Source organism: Erythranthe guttata, chromosome 3 (genome assembly GCF_056151865.1).
Source record: "Erythranthe guttata isolate IM_541 chromosome 3, IM_541, whole genome shotgun sequence".
Classification (NCBI taxonomy): Eukaryota; Viridiplantae; Streptophyta; class Magnoliopsida; order Lamiales; family Phrymaceae; genus Erythranthe; species Erythranthe guttata.
In genome coordinates, this window is record NC_142535.1 from 9,519,770 (window position 1) to 9,533,515 (window position 13,746).

The 13,746-nt window shown below is 34.3% G+C and overlaps 1 long non-coding RNA gene across 1 annotated transcript; it reads left to right on the forward strand.

Annotated features, from left to right (window-relative positions):
• Positions 1-3,739: 3,739 nt before the first annotated feature.
• On the forward strand, positions 3,740-4,379 carry LOC148771728 (uncharacterized). Its single transcript, XR_016030519.1, has 3 exons — positions 3,740-3,825; positions 3,907-4,102; positions 4,194-4,379. It is a non-coding gene; the product is annotated as an uncharacterized LOC148771728 (long non-coding RNA).
• Positions 4,380-13,746: the final 9,367 nt, after the last annotated feature.

Below are 13,746 nucleotides of genomic sequence, written 5' to 3' on the forward strand. Positions count from 1 at the left end.
ATTTTAAGGTTAATGAAGACAATTTCATGTTTTAGTAGCATTTGTAACTGAAAATTTTCTTTTATGTGATAAATATAATTCTGATAAATAAATTACAATTTGTTTTTGTATATGTACCACTTTTTCGGAATTGGTAAAAAAATGATGATTTTTTTTGTATGAATCGATATTTTTTATGTAATTTGGTGAAAAATAGTTGAATGATGGAAAAGTAATAAACAAATTAATACTTTCTATACAGAAAACAAATATTTTTGTATGAGTATAGTCACCGATGGTATTTTAATCTTTGCAATAGTATATATTTTTGTGGTGGAAAGTGTCAAGTTAAATTGTTTAGTTCTTCTCACCACCATTCAACCATTTTCTCACTAAATTACTTAAAAAATTCCGCAAATTATACTTTTTTTTTTTGCTAAAACAATTGTGGTCCAATGTGAATTGTTGGCGCCAGATTTCCGAGTATTGAAGATCGAGGAAATCCGCCGAGTTTTGGAATAAAAAGATTGGCAAAGATTTGTTTTACATGTTTATTTTGGAATTTATTAGAGTCCTATTTTATAATACTTCTATTAGGACTTAGATTTATTTCCATGTATTTTATTCCAGTTAGGTATCTTTTGTACTTATCTAGAATAGAAGTAGAAATCAACTAGGATTCTATTACCCAGTTAAATAGATTTCTTAGGGTTCAAGTTAGATTTTAGGGCTTATTTTCGTGGCTATATAAGCTTCCTAGACATACAAGAACCGTGCGCATTATTTGGAAGAAAAACCACTTCATAGCGTCGAAGGTTTGCTAAGGCGTTCTGCGGAGCAGGACTGTGCCATCGTTGCACTGTGCCATCGTTGTGTGTGCCAATATATACAGATCTGCTGTATAGATCTCAAGGGAGATCAGCCGCGTTTCTGAAGGGAGTTCAGGCCTGAAGGGAGTTCGAGGCACGCGGTGTGGAGCTGCTGTTGGAAGAGACACGGAGTTCAAGTTGTGTACAAGAACGGCATATTACATAAAGAGGGAGTCTTTAGTGTTTTTAATAAGTCCTATTAATGTACACTGTAAATCTGAACTAGTGAAATCGTGTTTGCAGGTCCACGTGGATGTAGGGCACATTTGTGTTTGAACCACATTAAATTCTTGTGTTTGTTTACTCGCTTTCAGTAGTTTATAACTGTGTTAACACAAGAATTGTAGTTGTAACTGCATACTGTTCCCACAACAACTGTTACAACTTCGGTTAACATATTTTCATAGGCATTTAAAATCAACAATTGGCATCAAGAGCCGGTCACTAGATATACTAAGTGTCTGATTTTGGGAATTTGATTTATTTGCTTTACTTGTTGTAGGATGAGTATTCACAAGGAAGGCAGTTCAACTACACGACCCCCGTTGCTAGATGGAACGAACTATACGTATTGGAAAACCAAGATGAAGATGTTCATCAAATCAATGGATGAAGATTCATGGCGTACAGTTCTAACAGGGTGGACGAGACCAGTGGCCAAAACCAGAGAAGGTGTTGAGTATGAAAAACACGAAGAAAACTGGAGCAAGAAAGAACACGCAGTGGCAAATACCAATTCAAAGGCTTTAAATGCTATATTTAATGCGGTTGACACCAACCAATTTAAATTGATATCTGGTTGTGAATGTGCCAAAAGGGCATGGGATATTCTTCAAACTGCGTATGAAGGAACAGCCTCAGTAAGACTGTCAAAACTCCAAATGCTTGCCACTCGCTTCGAAGATCTTAGAATGAAAGAAGATGGGACTGTAGCTGACTTCAATTCGAAGTTGTGCGACATTGCTAATGAAGCTCATGGCCTTGGAGAAACATATTCTGAAGAGAAACTTGTGCGCAAAGTTCTAAGATCTCTTCCAGATCGATTTGCATACAAGATAACTGCAATTGAAGAGGCTAATAATGTTGATGAACTCCATCTTGACGAGCTCATTGGAAACTTGCAAACATTTGAGAACAAGCTGAGTATGAGTAGAATGGACAAAGAAAGAAATTTAGCTCTGCAGTCAACCGATGTTCCAACTTCTGTTGTTCCGACTACTGTTGTTTCCACTCCTGATGCACCAACAGTGTCTGCTGTTGAAGCAGAACTTATCAAATTAATGGCACGTATTGCTGAAAATTTTGATAAGATGGTCAAAGTAAATGAGAATCCCTCAAAGGCTGACACACGCCTCAAGAAAAGAAGAATTCAGTGTAAAGAATGTCAAGGACACTACTAGAAAAATAGGTTTTAGTGACGCCTTAATGATGCGATGATATGACGCTTTAACAAAAGCGTCACCACAACTAATCTATTAAGACGCCATGAGTTAAAACCGCATTACTTGTTGAATATTTTATTTTTTACTTATTTTATTAATTCTCAAAAAATATCAAATGTGAAGGTTTTATTTTTAATGTCACAATAGACTCGTTATATCGTGGTATTTTTTATTAACTGTCATAGCATGTTCTATTAATTGTCATAAATATGCTAAAATATTTAGTGGCCAAATAAATCCACTATCTTTATTAATTAATTATATATATATAAAAAAAATCATCTTCTCCTCATTGAGAATTCGAGATATTTGTCATTTGGCAGTAGAAATCTTTACCCACCATTATCCCCTGCCGGCCCCCCCTTCTCTTCTCAATACTTAGGTTCACAATTTGCCCTCCAATTTTCTGCTATGTCTCAGAATTGATTCATTACGAAGTATCTTCTATGAATCTCAGAAACAGTAAACCTAGATTTTCAGATTAGAATTTTGTTTTTTCCCGATAAAAGAGTTGGATATGGATTTTTGCTGAATCGTCAAATTGACGCTTGTTCCCTTTCACCCATAGGTAGGACAAGCAATGGGGAATTTCGATTTCGATTCGGTGGAAAGAAGAAGGATTAAAGCTGGTAAACCCCCCTCTCTCTCTCTATCTCCATATCTCTCTCGTAAAGTTACAGTACAATTATTTATCGGCCTTCTTTATGTTTTTCCAAAAGATAGAATAGATTCGAATAATTGGATTGAAATCCAAGAATTTATTGGGGTGCGAGTGCAATCAAATTATTATATTAGCTTTCCGGTGAGGAAATAATTTCGAGGGTTTGATGGATGCTGAATATCTATGTTGATTTTTCTGGAATGCTATATCAAATTTTGAGGGTTTGATATGTATTTCTGTGAAGAGATTATTTATTTATTGCTATATGGAATTTTACCATGATGGAAAGATAATAAATGAGTGATGTGTATGTGTATTTATAGCTAATAGGTGAATGTGCTTGGTGTATTTTTATTAACTAAAGAAGATGTGGATTTGGACTATTTGAAATGTGTTCCTATGCTTAGCTTTATCACTTTTTCTTTCAAAACAATGTGTTATCAAATTATATGTATAACTTATGATGATTTGATTGTATATGATATTTTCCTTAACGCAAAAGAGACATGAATAATTTGATATCCATATGAAAATGCTGCAAATATTGGGCCTGCTTGCAGAAGTCGTATACTAATTTCTCAAGAAGACTGTAATTCTCACACACACACACACGCACACGCACACGCACACGCATATATAATATATACATATAATTTCTCTTGTGTTTGTTCTCCTTGTTGGATTATCAGCAACTTTTAATTTACACTACTTTCATATCGAAGCAAAGTTTGGTTCCTTTATTATTATAATGATAATTTCAGGTTTAATCAAGGTTTGCAAAGTTTGGTTCCTTTATACGAACATGGAAATCATGGCTGAATCTGTTAAAGATGGTGTTGATTGCTCCAGGAATCTACAAAGTCAAGCACTACAGGTAATGTTTTATATATTTTATCTATGTAGACCAGAATTTGTATTTGTTATACATATAATGGCCATTGTTATGTGTTTTTAGTCGAAGATTCTGTTATGAGGTACTGTTATGGAGCGTTAGTCCGTACATCATGTAAGTTCAATTTATGTGCTTTTAATCTAAGGTTTTAATAATTTTTTGGATTACAAAAGTGCGATCATTTTATACTTTAAGTTTTGCAGTAATGCCAAGGAAGGGAGTGACTTGTAAGACAGTAAGATTATATGCTCTAGAATATGTCAGATATTTTTTTTTTCAATCTTTCAGTCGCTTCATAACTTCATTCTACTCGTTACATTGCTTTCATTAATCCCATTTATCTCGACCAGGTCCAGGACATCAAAAAAGGTCATCAAAAGGCTGCTAAGTTCTCTGAAGTGGGAGATGGAGGGATGTCGTAGTACAAGTAATATGACAATCCGCTGAAAAACCAGTCAGTCGAATCAGATGTAACAGTTTAATTGCACTATTAAAGAGAAGGTTTCTTCTTTTATATTTTAGATTAGATTAGATGTGGAATAATTTTATTTAAATATTTATGTTATTTTGAACCATTGAAATGATTAACCTTCAATAAAGAAAACATTTTGGGGAATATGTCTGTAAATGTTTTTTTTTTGTTCGTTGATATATAATTTTTTGATGAGCAACACTTTAATGTAAATTAGATTGATGTAAAAAAAAAAGTGTTAATTATCACATAATAAAGTTATTGGGACGTGTAACAAATAGAATTGAGAGCTTAATATCGTCATTATATATGTGCATTGTGACGCTACAGAGTGTCATAAAAACAGGTAGTTATTGCAGTTCAAAATTAATTACATGACGCATATAAGCGTCACAAAATATGTGTAATCAGGACGCGTCAAGGCGTCACATAGTGTGGCTGTTGAGACGCTCCTTCCGTCACTAAAAGATATTACGACGGCCACCTATGTGACGCTTTTGTTCGGCGTCACAACAACCAAAGCGTCACAAGAAGTGGATATAGTGACATTTTGAGGCGTCATAATAACCAGTTTTTGTAGTAGTGGGATTTGGTCATACTCATTACGAGTGTACCAATAGACTAAAGAAGCGGGGAAAATCTGTTACTACTGCCAAGAGTGATGACATGAAAGACTCCAATGAGGAGGAAGACAAAAAGGATGGAAACCTTTTCTGTGGAACTAGAACGATTATTCAACCAATAGCTGAGGCTACAGTGCCTGTGCAGACATCCGTCAGGTATGAACATTCTTTGTCTGATCACCTTGTTAGTCTAAACACTTCATTTAATACAGGTGAAACCAGCTCAGATGATGAAGAGGAGATTACTGCAGAAATGATTCAGCAACAACAAGATGAACTGCTCAACACATGTCTTGATGTAGATGAAATGAATAAGGCCTTGAAGACACAAGTTGCTGAGCTCGAGAAAGATAAAGAGGTACTTTTGTTCAAATTGAATGCTGCTACAAAAGATGTTGAGAAACTAAAACAACAGTTAAATTTAAAAAAATCTCAACCTCATGCGAATAAGAAAAAGCATGTGTGTAAGTTTGACAAAAAGGTTGATCCTAAAAACACTTTTGTGAAGAAAATTGATTGTCCTAACAATTCGCATGTCTTAACAAACCAAAAGTTTTCTTGTAAAACTAATGGAAAAAATTATGTTCCAACTTGTCACTTCTGCCATAAATTGGGTGACATCAGACCAAAATGTTTTTTAAGATGGAAGTTGATAAATAAGAGTTATTCACAACATTTACCCGATTCAGCTGTGTTGCAACATGCTCCTAAGATGGGACACTCTGATATAAAACAAAAATGGGTGAAAAAAGATGACATTAATTGTTTTTCCGCTGCAACTACTCTTAATGCTTGTGCTAGTAACTTGTGGTACTGTGATAGTGGTTGTTCTAAGTATATAACAGGTAATCCGAAGCACTGGAAGGACTATCAGAAATGTGCAAGTGGACATGCAACTCTTGGTGATGGAACTAAGAAATAGGTAAGAGGTAAAAGCACTATTAATCTTGGTAGAGATCTAGTTGAACAAAGGGTTGTGTCAATAGATTGTGTGTCAACAGATAATCAGTTTGCTGATTCTTTTACAAAATCTTTAGATTCCCCTCGATTTGATTCCTTGCGTAAATCGCTTGGAACTTGTTGTGTTCATAAATGAACAATGAAATGATAGTGTAACCATCCTTCTGTTATATCCGGGTTACACTTGAAAGTTTGACAGGACATACTGATTTACCACACATATCTTGTGGTAATATGTTTCAGCCTTTGTTGATCCTTGTTTTACTTTGAAAGGTTTGATTGTTTATTCTTGTTATCTGAATTTGGGTCGATAATTTTTGTGGATTAATTTTTTGTTCCTGCGAGGACTCTAGATAGAAGAGAGTTGCCACCCTCTATCGGGAGTGATCAATGCCTATAACCTCATTCATCTCAAAGATCATACTTCTATAGGAAGAATTATGCCATTTGCATATGCATTCCCGACTTCTAATTAAAAGTTATGTGAATTCTTAAGAAGGTTGCCCTCCTAATATTTGGTTGAACTACATATCAGGAAACAAAAAAAAAAAAAAAAAAGGAGGAGGAGATGTATCTGCCGAATCTACGGATTGATATGCTAAAAAAAAAAAAAAAAAAAAAAAAAAAAACGGGCAGAAATAAAACAAGGGTGTGATTTATTGGGATGTTGTTCAGGTATTTATTAGTGAAATTCTTCTTGAAGTTCACGATCGAATTGATGTGCTAATCGCATATGCATTCATAAACCCATTAAAATACCTAATTTATGATTTCTTGAGTATGGTCATGAGGCTATAGGTATATCGTGCATCCAAGAGCTTGTTGATAGCATTTTATCTAGTTTCGTTCAATGTTCTTTTAATTAATCTTTGAAAAGAATCTTCCTATTTGGCTAACTTGGTCTACTTGATTTCCTTCATTTTTCAAACTTGGTTCATGCTTGGGCTGATGTTCTTTAGTTTTTCGAAAATATTTTAAATTCCAGATTTATGAGGATTTTCGAATTAAGGGGATCTAGATATTTTGTATTTTTTGCGGCTTACCTTATTTGCTGACTGCATGCCTTAACAGACCTTTGTTCTAACTACGACTCTAAGTCTATCTTTGGCACAGACTGATCAGAAAGGGGGAGTAGTAACAACCTCTGCCGTACCAACTTGCGTTGTGATAGAAATAGTAACAACATCTGCCGTAACAACTTGCGTTGTGATTTCCTGTGCTTTGAATATTTTTGTTTTATATGTCGTGCGTTTAAGTTTATATTCTGATATTGCAGAGGAACATTTAGTTGGTTACGACATTTTTATGTCGAAACATTTAGTGTCCTAACAGTCTGTGTTACAGGGGGAGTATATCTCTTCTGCAGGGGGAGTAGTTCTATTTTGCACGGAGAGTTCTTATTAAACATGGATTCTGACCAATCTATGCCAAAGGGGGAGATTGTTGGCGCCAGATTTCCGAGTATTGAAGATCGACGAAATCCGCCGAGTTTTGGAATTAAAATATTGGCAAAGATTTGTTTTCCATGTTTATTTTGGAATTTATTAGAGTCCTATTTTATAATACTTCTATTAGGACTTAGATTTATTTCCATGTATTTTATTCTAGTTAGGTATCTTTTGTACTTATCTAGAATAGAAGTAGAAATCAACTAGGATTCTATTACCCAGTTAAATAGATTTCTTAGGGTTCAAGTTAGGTTTTAGGGCTTATTTTCGTGGCTATATAAGCTTCCTAGACATACAAGAACCGTGCGCATTATTTGGAAGAAAAACCACTTCATAGCGTCGAAGGTTTGCTAAGGCGTTATGCGGAGCAGGACTGTGCCATCGTTGCACTGTGCCATCGTTGTGTGTGCCAATATATACAGATCTGCTGTATAGATCTCAAGGGAGATCAGCCGCGTTTCTGAAGGGAGTTCAGGCCTGAAGGGAGTTCGAGGCACGCGGTGTGGAGCTGCTGTATGAAGAGACACGGAGTTCAAGTTGTGTACAAGAACGGCATATTACATAAAGAGGGAGTCTTTAGTGTTTTTAATAAGTCCTATTAATGTACACTGTAAATCTGAACTAGTGAAATCGTGTTTGCAGGTCCACGTGGATGTAGGGCACATTTGTGTCTGAACCACATTAAATTCTTGTGTTTGTTTACTCGCTTTCAGTAGTTTATAACTGTGTTAACACAAGAATTGTAGTTGTAACTGCATACTGTTCCCACAACAACTGTTACAACTTCGGTTAACAGATTTTCATAGGCATTTAAAATCAACATGAATGATTAGTGCCCTTTTGAGAGCAAAGTGCTATTAATATTTTTCGGGAGTGCAAAGTGCCGAATGCTATATTTGGAACCCCAAGTGGAATAATTAAGTCATTTCGAAAAGAGAAAAAATGAAATGAATTTGTAAAATCATCACAAAATTTCAATTATTTTGGCTAACATGTTTAGGGTTTAGGGTTAACATATACATCACTGCAAATATTATTAATTTACTCATTTTTTGAGTTACAATTTCAATTTTGTCTTTCTCGGTTATGAATGAATATGATCACATGTGTTGGGAATAGATGTTTCATTGTGTTACATTATAGGGTCTATTAGATATAACCCCCTTAAACATTCAAATAATAGGGGTAGACCCAAACTTAAATTTGTCATTTTGATAAAAACCCAAACTTTTCTAAATTACATAATTACCCTCAATCAAATCCCACAAATCCCGTTACTTTACCTTTTGAAATAATATCAAATCTCTCCCTATTTTCCCGTTAAAACACTATCACCACAAACCCACTATCAAAAAAACTGCAAAACCTCCCAAAACCAGAAATTTGCACGGTCGTGGATCGACGATTTTTCTGCACTCCGACCAAGCCTCTGTAGGTACGTCGTCGCCACTCGCTGAATCGCTATCATCCATCGATTTGTTGATATGTTTTGGCTAAATCGACTATCACGTTTGTGTAAATGCAGATCTGTTATAATCGCATACCGAATTCGAGCACTAAATCAGCGATATTGCAACAATTGATGGGCAGGACATCCACCAGAAGTGATATCGTTGTTGGCCGCCGTCGCCGTCGCCGTCGCCGTCACTGCTCCAATCTAGGATTACTCAAATCTAGGATTACTCAAATCTAGGGTTTTGATAATTCTTCGCCCCATAGTTGATTAACGAGATGCATAGTCGAATTACATCTGTATTAATATACTATCCCATATCATTTAATAGACTATCCCACTGGTATAATTTTACTATGGATCTCGTTAATCGACTATGGGCCGAAGAATCATCAAAACCCTAGATTTGAGAAGTGACGGCGGCAGATTTGTGTTTTAAAATTAATAGACTATCTCATATCTTTTAATAGACTATCCCATGTATCTAATTCTACTATGGGTTTAGTTAATTGACTATTGGAAAAAGAATAATATATATGGAAACTGAATAATATGTTTGTTTGAAATACTAATCAATTAGGGTAATTTTCCTTATTATATGAAAACGATTAGGGTAAATAATAATATATATGAAAAAATAATAATATATATGGAAACTGAATAATATGTTTGTTTGAAATACTAATCAATTAGGGTAATTTTCCTTATATCATGTAATAGACTATCTTATTGATCTAATTCGACTATGGATCTCGTTAATCGACTATGGATCCCGTATTATTCAACCACATAGAATATTAATAATTTCAATATAGTACATTAATCTGCTATGATAGTATATTACGGTTATAGTAGTGATATGAAATTGTGTTACAAACAATATACCACTGAAATGACAAGAACATTGAGAACAACACCAACGTAAAGTATTCCAACATAACCAATAAAATAGTACATTAATAATCTCATAATTTCAATCTAGGGTTTTGATAAAATACATAAAACACATCATAACACAATCAAACCAATATGTCGAGTTAAAAAACTCTAGTACATTAATAATCTCATAATAGTATAATAAAATGTTAATGGTAGTATCATACGGTATTCATAATAGTATACTACTGTATTACAACGGTTTAACACTTAACCGAAGTTACCGAGCCATTACATCGTAAACACCTCTTTATAGCAACCAACCCACGAAACCTCAACAAAATCCGTACGAAATTCGCCATCGAAAAAACTTAAAATCATGAAACAAAATTAAAAATGCAGAATACTAAAAAATGATTAAAAAAACTGCAAATACATTTGAATGATAATACATTAATATAATCAAAAATAAACTTAAAATGCAAAATCCATACGCTAAATTAAAAAAGACTACGAACTATATTTTAAAGTACTACCCAACACACTTAAATCGGCTGTTATAAACAAATAAACCAACTATCGATCGGGATCAAAAACATGAACTCGACCACAACGGACAATTATTCCGATTATTGCATAAACCAACTACGAAGCTCATATAAAACAACTCTGGTCCTATCTGCGTGAACCATCCTCTTCTAACTCTGTCAATCCTCTTCCAAACAAACATCATCGGCAAAAAAAAACGATATATATATATGACGGAATAATTTTGTTAAAAAACGTTCTACTTAATAGAATCAAGTGCACGACAATCATAGACATTGAGCGAAAAATAAAAACGAATAACGCATTCATACCCGCTTAACAACGTCCAACAACAAACGCTCAAAAATCGATCATATTTCCACGACGGTGCAGAAATCTTCACAGACGATAAAACCCGCTGGAACGATGAAGAGAATCTTCAAAAAATATTGTACACGATTTGATATAACGGCCAATGATCTCACGTAAATTTATTCCGTGATTTTAGGCAACGTATCAGCAAATCTCAAATCACGTATTAAAGGAAATAAATGTCGTTTAATAATAAAACAGGGGTATTAAAGGGAAATTATATAATATATTTTGCCAAGTTGGCAAAATTGGGTGTATATCAAAACGGGAAAAAAAAATTGGATCTACCTCATTAGAAAATATGAACAAGGGGGTTATCCCTAATAAACCCTACATTATATTACAAAAAAAATGAGAAAATTTGTATAACAATTAATCGCGTCAGCGAAAAGCGCAATGATATTGATGACGCACAAAAAACTGTTATTTTTTATTTCACTCACTCGAAATTAAGCAAGAAAAAAAAAAGGGTTAATAGCATTTTTCCACCTGTACTTTGCCCGTTTTCGCGCTTTGCCACCTTAACTAAAAAAAGTTGCACGTGCACACCCAAACTCACTTTTTTTATGCACATAACCACCTAAAGAGAATATTCCGGCGAATCTTCTCATTTTCCGTCGCATCTGCGATGCACATGCTTAAGGTAAGGGTTTTTTTGGTCATTTCCACCAAAAAAAATTGTGGGCCCTAATTTCTTTTCACAATTTTATTATCTCTCGTCTCTTCAATCCTCGTCTTCTTCAAGCAGCTGGAGAAGAACTTCCGATGAAGATGAGGTGGTGGATATGGCGTTCTGGAGAATAGCCCTCAATTCAAGAAACTTCATCAATTTTATCTCCTCTTCAATGGCCGACGTTGCCAAGCCTTCCTCAAACAACTCCTCTAATTATTCTAAACATTATTCCCACAAGATAATTCCTCCCCCTCGAATCAGTATTTTCACCGCCACCTCCTCCACGGCGGCTCCGACACGGCGCTGATGTCTTCCATTCGCTCAAGCACCACCTCCATCAAGGGCTCTCCTGCGAAGAACTCTGTTTCTTGACGAGGCCGATTAGAGGGGTTCCCGTGTACCAAAGCCCTCATTTCCGTTCGCCGTCGCCCATCTACATCAACATCTAGAGGGTCCCCGCTAATGGCGGCGTCTTCTTCCGGTAAACTGAATATATCGAATTGTGGCCAAAAAATAATTCCCCCATTTATCGATATCATATTTCAAAATCAGGAAATGGGTTTCAATTCCAAGGAATAATTTTCTGGAATTTTTTTTTTCTTCTTTCCTTAATAATTATGACCCAACAATTGTTAAAAATCTATTTTTTTTTGCTTTAATCATAGATGGCTGATGATTTTTAATAATTATGACCCAACAATTGTGAAAAATATATTTTTTTGGCTTTAATTATAGATGGCTGGTAATTTCGAATCGGGAAGATGAAGAATTATTAGCATTTGAAGAAGATGAAGATTGAAGAGGGAGTTCTTCTCTAGCAGCTTGAAGAAGATGAAGATTGAAGAGAGTTGGTGAAGATTGAAGAGGGTTGACTGTTCGTATGTGTAAGAGATAATAAAATTGTGAAAAGAAATTAGGGCCCTGGAAATGACAAAAAAAACCCTTACCTTAAGCATGTGCATCGCACATGCGACGGAAAATGAGAAGATTCGCCGGAATATTCTCTTTAGGTGGTTATGTGCATAAAAAAAGTAAGTTTAGGTGGGCCCGTGCAACTTTTTTTAGTTAAGGTGGCAAAGTGCAAAAACGGGCAAAATACAGGTGGCAAAATGCTATTAACCCAAAAAAAAAGGAAAAAAAAAGTTGAGGGAAATAGATCAAAGAAATCCATGTTCTTGCAAACTTTTGAGAATTTTTCTTGCTTACTATGTGACTGAGAAGTCTTCTGGACCTATAACTCAAGAAAATTAGTGTATTTGACTACGTTTGTTTTCTGACTCCACATAATTTCGGTGGAGCACTTGAACAACCAACTTTGTTTCATATCTTTTAAAAAAATTCAACTCAGTTCCCAAATTGTAAGGTTATAATTGAATTAAGGAGATATATCCATAACTTACACTTTCACCCCTCAATTGGGATTTTATTCATCGTTTCACCATTCTGCAGTTTTAAAGGGGTTTTTAGGTATTGTTGCAAAATTAATGTAATGTAATTTTTTGAGTTTGCTTCAAGATTTGAAAACAAAATTTAGATACAGAAAATAAAAAAAAAATTAGTGGAATCATGAATACAAATGTAAATAGAAATTATATGAATCTAAAAAAATGTTATATTATAATATTAAACAAAATTGAATTATAAATACCTTAGTTTTTAACAACCAATGAATTATGTTTTCAAAAAGAAAAATAATGACAATAGTAATCTATCTATTCCAGAAAATATGATAGTGTTCAAAGAAGAAGTTGCAAAAAAAAACTAATACATATAAGAAGAGACGGGTAAATAAAATTTTCCAATGATGAAAGATGTGCAAATAGAATTAAGATGAAAGAAAATTAAAAAAGTATTAAATGGAATCTTTAATATAAATATATGTAAATTATGAATCTATACATATTGTAATATTAGATCAAGTTTGACTAATGAATAATATCAATATACTCCAAATAAATTCGATATTTTAATTTGTATTATTATTTTGATTGAATAATATGCCAAAAAAGAAAAAAAAAACCCGATTAAATTGACACAAGACGTGCAACGCACGTCCACCTTTCTAGTATTAGAAAAACTGAAGGTTATTTCATTAGGGGACTTGCTATTTGCAGTTTGAAAATTGCTATTTGCGGTTTATAACAAAAAATATTTTATCTCTCTAACTTCCCAAAAAAATCCAAAAAAACCCCTAAAACGCGTAAAAGCCCTTACCCTATGCCGGAACGGGCGTTCGTACACGCCTTGGGTGCCCATCTTTGGTGTTCCAACATTTTTTTGCGAAAAACAAAAGCCCTACAAATCGATTTGTAGTGGTTTTTAACATGAAATTAGTTCCGTAATTGGCCTACCCAATGCATATTACACATAAAAGAGTCGAAATTACATCAAAAAATCGAAGCCCAACCCTTCTTCAAGCTTGATTTCGAATTTTCGATTTTTTTTACTTTTTTTGCTATTTGCAGCTTGGGGGGTTTTTTGATTTTTTTGGAAAGTTT